The 19,700-nt window shown below is 38.7% G+C and overlaps 1 protein-coding gene across 1 annotated transcript in view; it reads left to right on the forward strand.

Annotated features, from left to right (window-relative positions):
- The first annotated feature begins 270 nt into the window (after window positions 1–270).
- The window catches only part of CCDC102B (coiled-coil domain containing 102B), a 143,452-nt gene continuing 124,022 nt past the window's right edge, over window positions 271–19,700 (forward strand). Inside the window, exon 1 of the mRNA XM_045187626.3 lies at window positions 271–405. The gene's annotated coding sequence lies outside the window, so the exon portion shown is untranslated. The remainder of the gene's footprint in view (window positions 406–19,700) is intronic.

The following is a 19,700-nucleotide window of genomic DNA, read 5'->3' on the forward strand; positions in this document are numbered from 1 at the left end:
CTAATGGATAGTGTCTAGTGTAGTATATCCAGAGTAAAAAAGAACAGAACCTATTTACTAACACTTTTCCCTCATATATCCAAACCTTAAACATATTAATTTACTTTTTCTCTAAATAGAAAGAACCAACCTCTGGAATAATATTCAGTTTCCTTTTATCTCTTTTTCAATTAAACCACCTCATGTTATAATCATTGATTTGTGTGACCATTGAATACTTTCATATTTACATGCCATATAAAATGATGTCTTTGCTGTCTTTTTAGAAATGTGCCCTCTACTGTTGTGGAAGCGTAGTCATTTGACCAAGGTTTGCTGGAGTAATGCCTTTTTGCCAGGCACCCAAAAGCATGAAGATAGTTGAAGTGCAAAATGCACCGTTCGAAATTTGTCATAACTAAATCAGTAAGTGCATTTGTCATGTTAAATACTTTGATGACTGACCGCATGACATTTACATTCATTACACAGGTCTCGGTTGTGCCCAAGATCGTATCTCATGGAGGGCTTCTGTGTACCCAGTGCTTGTCCCTGGCATCCCGGCCAGTTGCAGGCGCCCAGGGGTGCCTGACTGTGAGTTAGAGACCTTGCCTGGGAAAAGGAAAAGTGGATGTTTCATGGGAGGAAGTCAGCCCATCAAAGAGAAGAAAGGTTGTGTTCAAGGCCATTCTACTGAAGTCATAGCTTTGCAGAGGATTATTAATATTAGTATATACTTAAATGTTATCTGAGTGATTTATATTTAATGATGTCTGCTAACAAGTGTGATTATGTGTAGCAGAGATAAGAAGATATTTGATGTCAGACTTCTGAGAGAAGTATTTTCTTTTTGGTGGCTGAAGTCAGAGACACCCTTAGTACTAAGTACAAAACAGATGACCATTGCAGAACCTGCAACTGGTATCTCATCAGAATGTCTGTTTTTAACTCATAAAATTAAAGCCTCAAAAAATAGAAGCGAGCCGATCAGTCACTGTCCACTGAGCGCGCGTCTAAGCTGCGGCCACCCTCGAGAAATGTCACGGAAGGTGGAGGGGAGATAATACTTCAGTGCAGAAAAGTCCGAGACAAATTGGGAGTAGTTTTCGTGTGGAAATGGTTTCGAGGGGTTTTCCTACAACCTTTCATTTCCGCCTTTAGTGACTTTAGGATTATGAAGGCGTGTGTCGAAATTGAATTTATGATGGCCGTGAGAGGCCAAATGGCTTTATTACTCAGCGTATATTCATGGATTCCTGTCTTCTCTTTGCTCACCTTCCGGGTGAGATGAAAATATAACTTATAAATGAAGAGGGAGAATTATACGTTCTTGGTGGAATAATGCTTGGTAGGAAAGGAGAGGAGAGCAGGGAAATGTGGACGTGCCAGGCAGTCCGTGGAGTTGGATGTTGTTCCAGAATGTTCTATCTGTAAGCTGTTCCTGACTGGGAGCAGGGTAATCACACAGATTTTCTAAGGGTTCAGGCACACTTATTTCCATCTTTAGTGCAGAACCTTCTTGTGGGCCTCGTCAATGGCGACACTGGGTCACAGACAGGCTCCTTAGGGTCCCTCTCATCACATTCTCTGATGCTGTGCAAGCTTCTCTGGCCATTTGTCCATGACCAAGCTTAACTTACAAAACATACGACTGGGTGGGTTGGAGACATTGGTCATGGCAACAACAGCGTGTTATAATGGATTCTAGAGATGTTGATGCTGTGCTGTCGAACGCACATGCCGTCTTCTAAACTTTATTATGACTACAATAAATTTGACCTAACAGTGCGGGTTGATGGGAAAAAGTTCAGCACTTACGGAGTTAAACAGGCATGTTATCTTACACACGGGCTCTTCCGCACAGAGAGCCAGGGCCTATGCCAGAGACAGCAACATTCTGCTTCCAAAGCTTGCCTTTGCCTATTCACTTGAGGTGGGTATCAGGGTCCACTCTGTGCTCCAAGTTGTGCTACTCAGTAGCGTGTTCATTTATATAAATGAACAAAAATGACACATTCCTGAAACCTGGATGTTTATCAGCAATGGTATCAAAAGTTTAAATAATGCAGAGGCCAACTCCCCTCCTAACTTCTCATAACACCCATGATTCTCTTGGGGAAAGGATACACATGGCTTTTTTCTCTCCAATCCCCATCCATTTTTATACTGTTTCAAAAACATTTGTGGCCAAGTGAGTGTAAATATTTGCCTGTTGTAGATAGAGATTCACTGTGTGTTTGTGTGGTGTATGTGAAGTAGGTATATGGAAGAATCTAGTTCTTCATCACAATTAAAATGGAAGTTAAACTGGCTGAAAACTTTTTCTAGGGTAATTTTAAAAGTCTCTCCTCATCCACTTATTAAGAGTCACCTTCTTTAGAGGAGTCTGACTTGTTTAGTTGATACTTGCCCTTTTGGAGAAAATAATGCGTTCTAAGTCACTGTTTCCTTGCAGGCTTATTCATTCAGCGCTAAATGTCTGCTGTGTCTCAGACACTGTTCTAGCAACGGAAATAGAGATGCAAACAAAACTAAAAGGCCCTGCTTTCAGCCAAGCAGCAATTCCAGCCAGGGAAGCAATAGAACCCAAAACGTCTACAGTATAATACCTTTTGTAATGATAAGTGCTTAGAGAAAGAAAGGCAGGCTAAGAAGGAATGGAGAATGCATGCCTTTGTGATATAATCAGAGAAGTCCCCTCTGTCAGTCTAAAGGAAGTAAGGACTCCAGCACACGGAATGTTAGGGGAGAAGGTGGTTGGCTGAGGGAATACTTATTAGCTGAGCATTTGCTAAGTTCTTGAGTGAAGACCATCCAAGGCATGGCCAGAGGCTGTCTCTCCAAGGCATGGCCAGAGGCTGGCAGCTGCCAAGAGCCAGCAAGGCAGAGGCAGGTCTGCTGTGAAGTTAATTCAGCTTCAGTTTCAAGATAATTTTTACTTAAAAGATTCCCCACACCCCGACTGTTTGAACCTCAGGTTCGGAAATCTTAGAACCTTGTAGGACACGGTCACTCCTTTCCCTTTTATCCTGAGTCTGACAGAAAGTGATGTAGCTGTTTTGATCCTCGAAGTGACATACTAAGTTCAGTTTTACAAGGATCACTCTGGCTATGTAATAAAGAATACACTGAAGTAGAAAAAGGCAGAAGCAGGAAGACCATGTAAAGTATAACAGTCCAGGCAAAAGATAAGGCGGTCTTAAAGTAGATACTGGAGATGAAGCTGGCGAGATTATAAATATAGATCACCTTTCCCTGCCAGAGCTGACAGCATTTCCCCACGACAGTGATGTGCAGCGTGAAAAAAGGGGACTGACTCAGGGATGACCTTCAGGCTTGACCCAAGCCACTAGAGAAATGACACAGCTGTTTATGACAGAGGGGAGACAGTGGGAGGGCCAGTTTAGATGGAGGGGCATTGTTCAAGAATTTGTTTTTGGACATGTGGAATTTGAGCTGCCAATTAAGAACTGAAGTGGAAATGTTAAATTGGCAGCTGGATACGTGTGTTCAGAGCTGAAGGAAGGTCTCAGACAGGAGAACTAGTCAGCAAACAGGTGCCTTTGAAAACAAAGGACTGGGTGTGCTCTGAAGTGTTACCTTGGGGAAGAGAGGAGGTGTTTAGGGTCAGGGCTGGAGGCAGACCCTTAGGATCAGCAGTGGTCAGCAAGGTGGGAGGACCATGAGCAAGGGGTCTCTCGGAAGCCAAGTGAATGCTTGGTCCTAGAGAGGTGGAATAGCCAATTACATAAAATGCTGCTGAGTGGCCGAGAAAGACACTGGCTTTAGCAAGGTAGAAGTCATGGAGCGTTTTTGTAGACTTGCATGCTGGCAGATGGGCTGAGGCCGGAGAGAATGGGATGGTGAGTGAAAATGACTCCATGATATTTATTATTAAAAAATGCCAGAGAAATGGGATGGTGCTGGGTAGGGATCAAGACGATTTTTTAAGGTTGAAGGAATTCCACACAATGTGCCCACTTGCCGATGGGAGTAGTCTAGGAGGCGGGTGTACGGTGACTCAGTAGGAGAGAGGACAGGCACATCCAGACTTCTGGCTGATGTCCATTTCATGTCGGTGTGACCACTGCCGCGTCACCTCTCCCATTCGGGTGGCCACATGGCAGAGAATGAACATGGCCTGCTCAGTTATATTCGAATGGCAGGCACGACTACTTGATATGTATTTCCACTATCAATAGAATGCATTTTTCAAGCATATATTTGTAAATAGTGTTGTTGGAAATCATCTTAATTAGAAGTATAGATAGGAAGCCTCTGGGGAGACAGAAATATTGCCCAAGAACACCGAAGATATTTTTAAAAATCAAAACATAGTTTTATATATCTGTAAAATGTCCATGAAGAAGAAAACTTAAATGTTCTATATGCTCTAGAATAGAGCTGTTCAATGGAAATATTCAAGCAACATTTACAATTTAAGTTACATTAAGAAGTTTAAAAATAGATGTGAAATTAATTTCAATAATATATTTTACTTCACTCAATTTATTAAAAATGTTATCATTCCAAAATGTCTTCAGTATGAAATTATTAATGAGCTACTTACGTTTCCCCTTCCTCGCTGTGCCTAATTTACATTTACAGTACATCTCCACTCCGGCTATTCTTGTTTCAAGAGCTCAACAGCTCCACCTGGCTAGTGGCTAGCGTTTCATGCAGGATAGGCTATAACACTCCAGAATATAAACAATTACAAAGTATCCTCATAGCAACCGCAGATCAGCATGAAGGCTTAGATTCGTCTCCTTGCAGTAAATGAAGGTATGTGTCTCCGTGACCTCCCAAGGAACACATTTACCCCAGGTTTTCCGGTTCTGACTCAGAGCTGCCTGGGGTCCACCACACCACTCTGATGTTATAATGATATATTTATGTTATATTGTCACTGAGCAGTCTGAAAAATGAGATGACCTGTGAAGTAACTGGTAGGTACCAATACACTCTCTCCTTGATGTAATTTAAGAAAACCTAATTGGTGTCAAACAGGCAATGATGAAACCCAGTTCCAGGAATCCGCACGTTCCCTAGCATTTAAAAAAATAATTTAGAGGAAAGATACAATGCTGGGAGAGCGTACAGAAAGAAAAAGTGAAAAAAAAAATAGAGTTTGGAAGAAGATTTAAAACTATGACATTATAGGGATGACTTGGGAAAGAGTTGAAAAGAAAATATTTATACAATCGGGAGGGGAAATAAAAACGAACCACGTTTTCAGAAATGCATGAGTTCAATCCGGTCTTCGCCACTGCAGTTTTCCTTCCATGTGTCTTCCATTTTCTATTTTTAGGGACTGGAAAGCCAGATCTTTTGAGAAATATAAACACTAGCTATTCACTTCCTGTTATTTTGACATTTGTAATCCAATTCCTTTCCTTGTTTCTGTGAAGGAAATACAACACTACGCCTGCAATAAAAACAAACAGATGAAAACTGATTCCAAATCAATTAGCAATTGTGCTAAGGTCTCTGCTTTTAGTTACATTGTTTTCCTCTGTAGTGTTATTTTCTCTTCCGCCAAAGGACCAACAGTTAAAAAGATTATTGGAGAAGTTGGGAGACTGTGTTTAAACAAATCACTGACACATCTTGTCTAAAGTGGAGTGTGGACAGGCAAACAGTGTCCCTGGCGTGTACAGTGACTGGTTGTCAGAGCAACATTTCACGTTTACATTCTTGAATGTCTCATGTCTTTTATTTCTTCATATTACAGAACCTTACAAATGAAAATTTCTCAGTGGAATTGAGGTTTTGGATCTCATTATCATATGACGTAGCTTACGTATTGCATGATCACCATATTTGTTTTTCTGGGGAAGGTATTTTTCTCCAAGTGATACACCTGAAAACTGAATGCTTGTTTTATTTTGCATTAAGATTTAAAAAATTAGAAAGAAATATGTGATTGATATTATTTTAATCTGAGAAGAGTCCACAGAAATAGAACAGGCCTATAAATCTAATGCCAGTGACTGAGATGAGAAGTCATCATTTTGTCCAAATACCAACATAGTATTTGTGAGCTGCTGTTCTGATCATTTGTGGTGATACGTATTTTTATATTACTATTTCTCCTTATGTTACATAATCTAAGAACGTTCATTTTTGAATAATTGCATTGTTCTTCTTTTGCTTTTCCTACGTTATTTTGTTTTTCTCAATATTAAAATGTCCCTTAACAAAGCAATTGATTTAATATCCTTATGGTATTTTAAATGAATATAGTACTATAAATGAGTATACTTTTAATTATACACAAAGTCAGGCTTACATATTTCTTTTCTATTTTTCCATTGATGTCATCAGAGGCACAATACACTTTCTGAGAGCTATGCTGTTCCTACTCAGAGGCTGGTAGCCTTGTGATTTCAAAATAAATTAATCACATCTTTCTGAAAAAACAAAATTATGAAACTTGGGTAGGTCCATATTCACTAATAATTGTATTTTCTCTGCAATTGCATTTTTGAGGACATATGAATTCAAGGACTAAGCCCGACCTGCAGTCACTTGGAGTGTTCAAGGACTTCAGTGAACCCCGGTGGCACTGTTGCCAGTGGTACTGTGCTTTGAACCTGTTGCCACAGCTGGGTGGAGGCAGCTGGTTTCCTGTTTAAAATATTTTGGGGAACTTTTAGAAAAGCTTAGTTCACTCTCAGCCCAGAGTTTCTTCATAAAGGGCGCAGAGTTGAACATATGTAAATATTTATATTTGGGAGATTAATCAGGAATACGTGATTAAACTCCAAAAGCTGGGTTAGTTTGTTTGTGTTGTGGTTTTTGCAGTTCTATCATTTCCAGTTCTTCAAACTTGTTCAGAATAGTTCATTTTCATTCTTTTACAACACAATTTTTGCTCCATTTGACAGCGGGAAGGCATCTAGATAATTTGCTCTGAGTGAATCTTTGGAGAAAAATAATTTAGTATACAGTGGAACTTCCGGGAGTCAGGTTTCACTTGTAATCAGGATGTAAGCTCCACGAGGACAGACATTTAAATCTGTTTACTCACGGATGCACCTTCAGCCCCCGCAACCGTGTTCCGATAAATATAAATGTACATCCAAGTCTCAAAAGTTAAGGAGCGTTTATCCGTATGGTACTTCAGCAACACGAAGAACTCAGCAGGCCTTGTTGTACATGCATGCGCATGGTTTTAATAAAATGATCCTCGAAACACATTGTTGGACATGCATTTGCTGGTTTGTGAGTCTTTCATTTTGCCTTTGTTTCACTGTGACTTGTTGCAATGACTTTAAAAATCTAAACTCGATGAAAATAGAAGACAAATGGAAATATATATAGTACTTTAGTGATTTTTAAATTGCATGGTTAATCAAACAATGAGGCCATTAGACTGAGGTGGCTCTCATGCTGGCAACTTATGTACCAACCCCAAATCCAAGCCTGTAAATGGCTCAAGGTCACAGAATCAGAAACCTAAGGACAGCTAGTCACAAACAACCACCTAGGCTTTTCCCCTCAGCCCATCAATAACCCTGTTGTATTGCTTCCGCTTTTTCTCTGTGAAAGTCTTTTTTGAGTTCCTTTGAGTGGGGTATACAACCACTTCTGGTTTGGCCCTGCTGGACTTAAATCAATTTTTGTTCAAATAAACTCTTAAAAATTTTACGTGCCTCAGTTTGTCTTTGAACACTAAATGTTTATTGCTACTTGCTTTTGATTATGTGTATTTTGGTTTCTGTAATAATTCTCCCGCCAGTTTTGGAGCTGGAGGAGGTAGGCAAGAGAGTGTTCCTCTTTGAATAGGATGCATTGTACACAGGGATGCTGGCTCAAAAAAATGCAAACGATTAACAAACAGAAACCTAATAGGACCAAACACTTGGAAAGAGATGGTGAGCAGTGTTTTTCAGATGGACTTGAGTCTTCTCTTAATCTCTGTATCAAAACGGAGGTCGTTATTTGTGAACCTCAGTGAGCTTCCCTAAGTGGACCATCGTTGGCACGAATGTAGTCAGCAGGTGGTGAAGCCCTGTTCAGGTGTAGCTGTGCATCACACAAACGACTTCTCTCTGGGGGAAATGCAAGTGCAGCAATAAAAAAACAAAGGCATTTCTTTTGCCATTGTACAGTGTCATTAGGAAAACATTTCCCCATCTTCTTTATTCTGCAAAACAAAGGCTCTGTTGATAGTGTGTCTTGGTTTGTGTGCCTTTTTAAAATTGAATTGATTGGGGTGACACCGGTTCACAAAGCCAAGCTTGCTTCCAGTGTGCAACTCAACGGAACGTCATCCGCACACTGCACGGGGTGCCCATTGCCCCAAGCAAAGTCTCTTTCCGTTGCCGTTTTCCCTCCCGTTGCCCACCTCCACCTACCCCTCACCCCCCTTTACCTCTGGCTAATACACCACACTGTTGTCAGAGTCTATGGGTTGTGTACATAGACATTTTTTTTTGCTTAATTCCTTCACCTTCTTTCATCCAGGCCCCCTAAACCCCTCCCCTCTGACTGCTGCCATTCTGTTCTTTGTGAGTCTGTTTCCATTTTGTTCATCAGTTTATTTTGTTCATTAGATTCCACATATAAGTAAAATCATATGGTACTTGTCTTTCTCTGACTGGCTTACTTCACTTAGCATAATATTCTCCAAGTCTATCCGTGCTGTCTTAAAGGGTAAGATTTCTATCTTTTTTGCAACCAAGTAGCATTCTATTGTGTAAATATACCTCAGCTTTTTTATCTACCCATCTACTGATGGGCATTTGGACTATTTCCAGATCTTGGCAATTGTAAATAATGCTGCAATGGATATAGGGGTGCCTGTGTTCTTTCAAATTAGTGTTTTGGGTTCCTTTGGATATATTCTCAGAAGTGGGATCACTGGGTCAAAAGGCAGTTTCATATTAAAAATGCAACTGTATTACTTTTGAATGCTTCCTGAATGAAAGATATTCTCTGGGTATTTATAAATTCAGTGAATTTTTTTTAGAGAGACACAATTTTGAATAATTTTCTTAATTAGGAAGACTAAATATAAAGCCATGTAGAGCTTCCTGGAAATGGTGGAGGAAGCCTTGTTATGTTAATAGAAAGTGAACTTTAAATAAGGGAGTGGTTTAAGTAGGCTGGAAGTTTTAAGAAAGAGGGAGTGTTGACAGGGATTTCCAAGGTGATTAAGTGGTTGAAAGGAAGGCTGAAGCATGATGAGATTGCAGGGATGACAGGTGAGGGTGACCTTGGGGTTTCACAAGTGTGAAGGACAGTGATGTCACTGTCACAGGTGGGGAGAGAAGCTGAGTTAGGGAGTGAATGGCTGGAGCTGGAGGAGATGAATATTAGACTGAGTTTGAGTTGAATGCATGGAGCATGTTGGCTGGTGTGGGAAGATGCCTCAGCCACCAGATGCGGGGCCTTTTAAGTTATCCGTATCGGAAGTAAATGGAAGAGTCTCCTGCTGGCACCGATGAGGCAACACTTCCTTGGGGTGTAAGGATACATGTACTTACAGTGTTACATTCTCATCATTACATGATTGGGGCTTAATCTGCACTTGTTCAACCCTCTACTACTGAAAACAAGGAGATTGTGGAAGCTGAAGTTCACTGCCGGATTTACAGAAAGGAAAATCAGCCTCTCGTGTTTTCATCAGGAAGTTTCAGTATTTTAATGGGAAATATATATTTTAATATTTTTTATTTAAACATATATTAAAAACCCACATGACATTAGTATGTCAAATGGCCTTTGTTCTACTTTAGGAAAAATGTTAAATTTAAAAAATGTATTTTGTGACAATAATTTAAATGTTAACCAAAGCATTTATTTGGGAAGAAATGTTTTTTAGGCCCTTTGAGGTTTATAATCATTTAGAAATCATGGTTCTTTGTGGTCACTGGATTATGGAAGTTATAAAGCAATAGAAAACAGCTTTCATGTGTGGTTCCGTTTAAATACTAGAAAAGTATTTTAAAGAACATAATGAATTTGAATAGCCTCTCTATATGTTAGCATTAAATATGTTTAGAATATAAGTTATGTCTTTCAGATGTTGAGTATTAATTGAGTAGGTTGATGTTTTGACTAAGTTAAGAGAAAAAAAGAAATTGACCCTAATGAATATTCAAGAGTTTTCTATTATTAAAATATGAAACATGCACGTGTCAGTTTAAGCTGGTACTTCTAATTTTTTCATGGAAGAAGTATTCCTTCTGAAAAATTAACACATAGGAATAGAGTATTATCACCCAAAAGAAGTTGAATTATTTTGATAACACAAGACTAAAATCTCAGTTAACATGAGAAGTGAGACATTCAGGTTTCCAAATAGAGGAAACTTGGAGAAGCTGAAAACAAAAAGGAAGGAAAGGACAGGAGGCTAGGGCAGATGTAATAAGGACTTTGAACTTAATCCTAAGAGTAATCGGAAAGCAATTGAAAGAGTTGCAGCCAAGACAGAATAACCGCATTAAAAACATGAAACTATATCCCTCTAGCTGTTGAGAAGTAAACGATATTGGGAGGGAGAACCCTTAGAAACCCACTTCAGTAATCTAAGGGTGAACCAGCCCTACTGGACCCAGGGGGCTGAGATGGAGGAAAGTGAGCACAGCTAAAAACTAAGGTGAGCAGGACGTGGTCCCTGTGTTGGTCGTAGGGGATGATGGAGGAGGATTAGCCAGGGAAGTCTAGATTTCTGCTAACACAAGCTGAAAGCATGGTGTTGACTTTTTTTTAATGGTGTTGACTTTAATAATAGGAAAAAATGCAGGAAAGCCCGACGTAATCTCCTATAAGATGAGAAATGTGAAGAGCCCTCCCGGAACTCCCTGCGGCAGCAAAACGCAGGCCTTCCGTCACCACATAAATGCACACACACAAATACAGTGTTCATTTCCAACAAGCCGGAGGAGTTCGAATTAATGAAGTCAGATTAATTCGTTATGGCCCAATGGACACACATAAACCTAATTGTGTGCATATGCATTTTGGAAGTTGTCAACTTTATTTTAATTGGATGGCAACTTTACTTCCCTCTAGATTCATTAATTGCGTGTCTTTTGTATTCTAGCCTCTGTGAGGACAAAAATAAATAAGATATAAGTTCTACCCCCAAGAAGCTCACAGACTGGTGGCAGAAACAAATATATTAAAACTATGATGTTGTGCCATAAATCCAGAAAAAAGTAATTATCCAGAGAACAGGGCCACAGATGAAGGAGGGACAGACAGACCAGGAAGCAGAGTGCAGATCAATCATTTCTCCTTATTATTCACCCGCCATCCCATTACACATGCACACACACACATTAATACATTGAACTCCATTTTGGTTTTAAATAGTTTCAGCACCAAAAATAAAATCCACTGAACTCTGAAAAAATAATGAGTTAGGATTCCAGAAGGTTGTAAAATATAGTTTCTGCGCTAACATCTTTTTCTAGGTACAAAATCTCTGTCTTTTTATCTAGACCGTGTATCCCATGTACTCTCAGCGTAGAGCTGATGGCAAGAATAGGGCAGATAATACAGTGACTTGCCTCAATTCATATGGTCTCTGAAGTGTATATCCTCTTTGGATTGGAGCCAAGGAAAAATCCGTCTGAGTTGTTTACTTCAATTCATCATTTCATTTTCCTATAGCTTCAGATAATTCAGAAGTTGGGTTATTTATATTCCCACAATGTGTTCTTTGTTTTAAGTGCTTTGCTTTCTAAATTTTATTAATCTCATTTTCCCTTAATTTCACTTGAGCAGATATTTCATTGCCCAATGGAGGGATAGAAAATAGAATAAATTGTTCAAAGAGCTAATTCTCAGAATAACATGTCCTACCTTCACTGAAGATTTGGTGCTAGTAATCAGAAATGTGTGAACATTTATTTTAAAACATGTATTTTAATTTTAGCCATAAGTTCATGATGTACAGAAAGGACGTTTTATGTAGTAAAAAGAAACAATAGCTATCATTCATTGAATATCTACATTATGCCTGAATTTTAATATATATAATAGCATTGTGTTCTCAAAGCAAACTCATGAGGTAGGTATTATCACTCCAGGCTTATTGTTAAAACCAAGTCTGGGAAAAGTTAACTTCTCCAAGGTCTCACACCTGGTCAGGAGGTAAATCAATCCACCCTCTTCCTATTCCCTTCTCACCTTCGGAGTAACAAAAGAAATCGCAGAAATTTTCTTGGAAGAGCCATGAGCTATTTTAAGATCAGTAATAATGACTAAAAAGCAGCATTAAACAGAGAAAAACCAGTTTGTCTGATATGAATGTATAACGAAATGGGGAGGGAAGTGTTTCTGTATTTCAGGTAACTTCTGGTATGATTAAGAAGTGATGGTTGCCTGCCCTGTTGTTTTACCTTTGAGAGAAAAGAAAAAAAAAACAAAAAACTGTGAGTTGTATTCAAGCCAGAACAGTCCCAAGGTAATCAGAGAACACTTATTCCTTTGCTGCTTAGGAAAAATAATCTGTTATTTTCAATTTCCTTTACTGCTAGATTCAATCGGCTGTTATAAAACATTACATGTGATTTTTAAATTTTTTATTTCAGTTTATTATCACTTTTATGAAATGCTTAATTGACATGACATATTTGTCTGAGAATTTTTTGATCTGTAATGGTACAAATAATCTTCAAGCATAAAAGAAATCTGAATACAGGATTGTTTTCTGGATTTTATGCAACAGAACTCAGTGGGAGACTTGGGACTCTGAGGTCAAATCTTTTATACTGCCAAATATTGCTTGAAGTTTAAAAGTAGATCTGGCTTTCATATACATAATGAGCAAGCAGAACTCAGCCTTTGAATTTAGCCTTCTTCCAAAATATTAGTTACTTTCTTTTGCACATTTTTTCATTTTCATTCTAGCATTTGAATAGCAAAATAAGTATCTTGATTCCGTTCTTAGGTGTCCCACTTCTTTTGAAAATGGAAAAATGTTGAAAGAAGGTGGGGGAAATGGTTGGATTTGGCGGTCTCCCCCACAGGTCCAACTATCTTTGGGTTGCTAACGCTCCTTAATTGGAAGCATGCTCAGTGCATTTTGTCGGTTATCTATTAAAATTAAACATATTTATAAATGCAAGGAAGACAACTGTTTATGTTTTCAAGGCAAACCAGGCAATTGGCTGCTTTTCGTAAGGCCTGTTAAGGGCTTTTACGTACCACTTGTTTGCCGAGACTCATGACTTCATTCCCACTGAGAGGGGGAGAGTTGACAATGGAATTCTGACAACTAATTCATCAACTAATTGCTTTCATGAGCATTAATTTTATAAGACCAGGACAAATCGGAAGAGTGGAGTCTGAGTAGTTGGGTAACTAAAGTAGGAATCAGCCACAGTGTATCATGGTCCATTCCCCTGAATCAAAGAGGCATGATCAGAGGGGAGAAAGGAAACTACATTTTAAATTATGTATTATAGGTGCAGTTTTTATCAAAAATGTGACTGGAACTAAGCACGGTGCATTTACTGGGCATTTTTGTACTTTACGCCCAATTGAAATCTCCATAGTAGACCAACTGGTTCACCACAACTGTATGGAAAACACAGATACTTATCTTTGCAAGGAACACACCTCCTTTCAATCAGAACTGACTGACCCATAGTGTGTGCAGAACCGTGAACTATCAAGCCCATGCTGTGTAACTACAGCCCATGTTACCATATTTCTCTCCCCCTTGAGTGGCTGGAAGTGCTTACTCACATATCAATACTCTGTCCCCGGCCACCAAGCACAGGGCCATCTCCCCCTCCTCTGCTGCCTGCACTCTGTATTTCCGTGACAGCACATGTGAATGGAATGTGACAGCATTCTCTTTGTCACACCTGCTGTCCTGCCCAATGTGAAAGCCTCTCGGCAGCCAGACGCTGTGTTTGAAAGACAGCACCGGGCGGCTGACTGCTCTCTGATTGTCTAGGTGACGGGGTCCCACAGTCACCGCTTTCTGCAAAGGGAGCAAACGGCGGTTAATTATGGCTAGTGCTTGCTCTTCTGTATGGAAATCTTTTCCCAATGCAAGGTCATGAGAGGTTTTCCTATAGTTAATCTCTAGAAGCTCTATTGTTTTGTCTTACACTTTTAGGTTGGTGCTCTATTCAGAGTGACTTTTTAGGTGATGTGATGTCACAGTTAGTTCCATGTGGATGTATGGCTGAGACAGCACCTTTGCTGAAAAAAGGAAAATATTTCCCCATACTGACCCATCACAAATCAGGTAGCACAAAGGTGTATAAGTCTGTGTTAGGACTCTATTCTCTTCCATTGGTCTATTGTCTCTCCTTATGCCAATAGTTCATTGTCTTAATTATTATAGCTTTATTGTTTTATAGCCAGTTGTATAATTCCTCTAACATTGTTCTTCTTGAATATTTTGTTGTCTGTTTTTGAATCGCGGCATTTCCAAATGAAGGCTAAAATCAATCTGTCAATTTCCACAAAATAAACCTTCTGAGGTTTTGACTAGAATTACATTGAATCTACAGGTTAAGTTGCGGAAATGTGTCATCTTTACAATTTTGAGGTTTCCAATATATACACATCATATATCCCTACATTTATTTAGTTTTTGTTTCAGTAACATTGTACCTTATGCAACATAAGTTTACCCATCTTCCATGATGTCCCTAATTATTTTGATGGATTTGATGCTATTATAAAATGATACTGGTTTTCAAAATTTGATATTTGTTAAGTATTTGTTTCTAGAAGACAGAAATACACCTGATTGTATATATTGGCTTTAATCAAATAAACTTACTAACTTCACTGTTAGTTCTAATAATTTGTTGAATGATTTGAAAGTTTTACTTACAAATCACATTATAGGGAAACGAGTGTTTTACTTCCTCATTTCTATTTCTATTTAATTTTCTTTCCACTGGCTAAGACCCCTTCTTTCGAATAATACTGAGCACTAGAAGTATTTCTGATTTGGGGGGAAAGCATTCAACAATTCACCATCCAGGATTATTGCTTTAGGCTTTCTTGATGATAATTGTAATCATATCACATATTTTTCTTCTATTTTTGGTTACATAAGGTTTTTTTAATCATAAACTGGTACTGAATTTTATCAATTCATTTTATTTATCTATTGAAACTTTTCTTCATTTTGTTAATAGGTTTATTGAGTGAATTGTGATGATTGACAATCAAACACTAGATAAATTTTATATACCTGGAATATATTCCACATTTTTCATGATACGTTCATCTTTTTAATCACTAGGTATTTCCTGCTGGTATTTCTATTCCAGTTTTTGTATCCAGTTTAGTTGAAGATATTTGTCATAAAGTTCTTGTGAGACCTTGGCTTTGAGATTGTTTGGAACTTGTAAAATGAGTTCAGGGTGTACTTAATCATTTTCTTTTATCTGGAAAAGTTTATGAAAAATTTGTATCATTTTCTAGTATGAAACTATTTTCTTTATATATCCTTTTCAAATAATCTTTGGTGGGTCTTAATGACTCTTTTGTCTTAAATATCTCTCACTCATTCATTTATTCACTCACTGAACAACCAATATTTACTTAATATTTATTACTTGATCGATGAAACTGAAGAACTTAAAGATTTTAAAGCTCTTTTATCTGTTAAAAATAAGCACTACTGAACTTAAATAAGGTGATGCTGGAAGAGGAAGCTTTCCTCATGCTGTTGCATCTGCATTCACAAACAGAAAAGAAAAAATCTAAATAATTCGTGAGCAGTTTTCATTTTTCCAAAGGCAAAACACTATCTTGCACTTGAATTGTAAAAGAGAGTTTTCAAACAATTACTTAGGATATCAAAAGGTGAAAATGAGCATGCTCATTTGTACTTTGTGCTTATCACTGGAGAGGAGGATCATATGCATTGACTGAAATGTGTGGGAGAGTACAGCAACTTCAGGTCTTTTGTAGCTATAGGCAGACACGTAGCTGTAGCTCGAGATGCATTTAAGGAAAGTGAATGTGTGCACTGTTCTCATTTCCAGTTTTAACTCGTCACAGTTAAAGGCATTGTTGGCCTGCCACTTTCTACTTCCTACGTCTGTCACTTTGCAAAGGGCCAAACTGTACTCACAGAAACCCAGGATATTTCTCCCCGGTTGGCTTTGGATCTTGCAAATAACAACACAGACTAAAAATGGATTTTTCTGACAATTCACATTTTTGTGAAGACTGCAGTCTTTTAACTATTTAAAAGTAATCTATAAGGAAACTTTTCTCTGTTGTCAAACTAAGAGCAAACATTTGAGGAATAATGAATAAACTGAAGCTGTCCCGTCTATAGATGCTAAAGTTGTATGTGGATCTCAATTAGTTTAAGTGCAGTGGGCAAACACCAGTAGAACAGGGGGTTTGTTCATTGGTGGCCATCGCCTCCCCCCCCCGCAATTGCACATCTCGTTCGCCTGGTGTGTGGTGGCTTTCTTGCTTTTTCAGTGGGTTACATGATGTTCTTCCAGGAAACTGTTCTTCCATGGGTAGCTATCCCTTTGAGTAACACTCAAAAAGACCAGCCCATTTTGGCCATGTGAATATATCTAATTTAAATGAGAACTATAATATTTCTAATGTTTATTCACTTGAATACAGTATATCTTTAGTACTATGGACCCTTCAAACCTTAACACTATCTGAAGAAACACCATAAAATTTACCGACTCTTCACCCTGTGATTGGCATTTAGATTGAGATTTACTCTTTCCTAGCCCCTCATTTTATATCACTTAACTCTCCCATTCATCCTGACTTCGGTTGGTAAATTTCAACATTTCATTTCTTAAACACTTACTCTTGTGTAAGGTTACACTACATTGAGGTGGATGACAGTGCTAACTGATCACTCGAACAGGTGATACTAATAGTGATGGCCTGCCTTCCTGTTCTGCTGCAGAAAAAATGACACCACAATGTAGTGGCTTAAAGTGGCACTTCTTGTCTCCCCGTTTCTGAAGGTTGGGGACCAGGTGTGGCTCAGCTGGGTCCTCTGGCTCCAGGCCTCTCAAAGAGCTGCCACTGAAGTGCTACCCAGGCCTGCAGTGGTCTTTAGGCTCCACTGGGGGTACATTCACTTCCAAGGTCCCTCAACCATTTGGGGAGCTTCAGTCACGGCTCCTGGTTCCATCAGAGTGACCAAGTGCAGGGGCAGCAGAGAGGGCCAGCAAGATGCAAGCTCCATTCTTTCCTCATCTAATTTTAGTCATTTTTGCAATATAATAGCTTTGAGGATGATACCAAAAAAAAAAAGGAATCCATCATTGAGAAGGTCAGATTTGACCATAAAAATGCCTGATATTTGATGCATAATATTTCAATTTCCCCTGCTTCTAGGCACCCATGTGGTATGAAGCATTTACTAGTCAAGAGCTTAATCATTTGTAAAAGATTGCCAAGGTTTAGGTGACAAAGGATAGGTCGAAGTATGAGAGAATTACTATTTTTAAATATACACCTTATTTTGCATTTTCTTTTGATTTCCCAGGTGTCTTTAGCTTCAGAATTTTTTGGAAAAAAAGACTCTCTACTATCTGATATATAGATTCATTATTATTTATTACAAAGTTACATTGTAAAGATTGACATTTTAATTGTAGGGTACAGAGATTTCAAAATAATAGGAAAGAAGGTTCAGTTTACTCAATATTAGAGTGAAAATCTCATTTGTCTTTGGGGTAGTTGAATTCCCTGTCAAATGTTTTGTGTTACGGAAACTGCAAATGTGTTTTGTTAAATTCTTTACCCTTAAGGTTTAGACTCGAGTAATTTAAAGGAAATTCCATCCATATGTTTATAATTTAATATGTTAGGCTGGTTTTTCCTTTTCTTTTTCATATTTGATGTCTAAGAGCTCTCTTGAGCTGCTTCTTTTGGGGATCTTTTGGCAAGATTAGACTAAGTCTCAAACCAAAAATTCCAGATTGGAATTCAACATACATCAGTGATTTATAGAGTCTGAACAATACTAATATGTTTTCTCACTTTGAATCTAAATGCCACAAATACAGAGTTGGAGATTACTCAGTGGCATTGAAGGGCATTAAAAATAATTCTGGTTAGTGTTAACTCAGAGTCAATAAATTTTCTTATTCTTAAATTGTACTTTATTTTAGAAAATTGTTAGTAGTATTCTTAGTAATTCTGTAACATTTCTTTGTCTTAATAGTTACTATTTCTGAGAGTCACTGTTCAGTGAACTAATTCAACCATGCATCTTCATTGAGTCCATGAGATCTTTCAAAGAATCTCTAAATGTCTGGTCCTTTATTTTCTAGGCCCGGCTCCTTTCTCTCATAGCGTAAATGATGCCTAGTAAATGCACAATCTTAATGTATGTTAGCGATGATTCATTTATGGTCTGCAATGAAATAAACATTTTTTGAGAAGTTGATATCTATGCACTTTTATTTTTTGAAGTTGAAAAAGGCTTTGTAAGCATGTGACAGGAACCTTGGAAACAATAATGACACATAGAAATTCATATCCAAACTGCATTGAAAGTACCTTTCATTTCCCCTGAAGTCGCTGTTTGCCCCTGTATGCTTGTAGTGGAAACGGATCAGACAGCGAAGGGATTAGACATGGAGGAATTATTTTGTCCAGCTACTGCCAGCCGCCCTGTATACACACGAACATTTAGCTAGTTCTAGCTGCTCAATAATAATATTAAAATCACATATAACCAGGCTACAAAACTATGTGGACTGTGTATGTATATGTCTATGTATACATGATATGCATACACATATGTGTGTGTCATATATATATTTTGAGGTGGCTTGGGAAGGCACTTTAAGGGGACTGAGACCCAATTCCTTACCTCTTTTGAACACACAAGCTAATGTCATGTTCACGGAGGAATACTGGGCTCCAGAAGAGTGCCCTGTTCTGAGAGCAGAAACGTGAGAACAAGGCACGGTGTGTAGACACCACTACCAGCTTCTTCGCCCAGTCTTCCTGGGCTCTAGGTTTCTCTTTTACAAGGAGCAGAAGAAAGTAGTATCGGCCGCTAAATGCTATAGCCTTCTGGGTGGTTAGCTTTTAGGGATTGAAATGAAATTCTTTCCCCCGGCCCCCACTCTCCCTACGTTAAAGGACAATGAGACCACACGCTTTGTTGTGGGCCTTGGGTCAGGATGCTGGCATTTCTCCTGAACGTTTGTGAAAGGAACAATTTGGTAGAGTGGCAATAGCTCTGAACTTTGAGATGAAAGACCTGAACTCTGCCCCGTTTCTGACCCTTAACAGATTTTCTGACATTTGTCCAGGCACCATACGTACCTTGTAGAATTTCTATAAGCATGCAAAATGTACATTAAAAGAAGTATCTTTAAACTGGATATATTATGCAAATGTAAAGAGTTATTACATCTGGAGGTTGATGCTTGAAACTCTACTGTTAGTATTTTATCCTAGTTTAAGCCTTCAATGCCTCAAAATTTTAAAAGTCAGAGTAGGGGAACACATTGCAATCCAGGGATGTGAGAGAAGAGCTTACAAGCTCCTAAGGCCGGAATGAGCATGACCTCTTCAGGGAAGAGGAAGGAGGTGGGTGTGATTCCTGCAAGAAGGAAAGGTAAAGAAGGGAAGGGCTGGCAGGGGTCCAGGTCAGGGAGAGAGGCTGGTGCCCCACCACGTGACACTGGGCTTGTTTATCCTAACTGCGGTAGGGAAGCATTGATACATTTTAATTAGAGAGTAAGGTAACTATATTCAAAAAGGTGCTCTGG

This window comes from Desmodus rotundus, chromosome 10 (assembly GCF_022682495.2).
Source record: "Desmodus rotundus isolate HL8 chromosome 10, HLdesRot8A.1, whole genome shotgun sequence".
Lineage (NCBI taxonomy): Eukaryota > Metazoa > Chordata > Mammalia > Chiroptera > Phyllostomidae > Desmodus > Desmodus rotundus.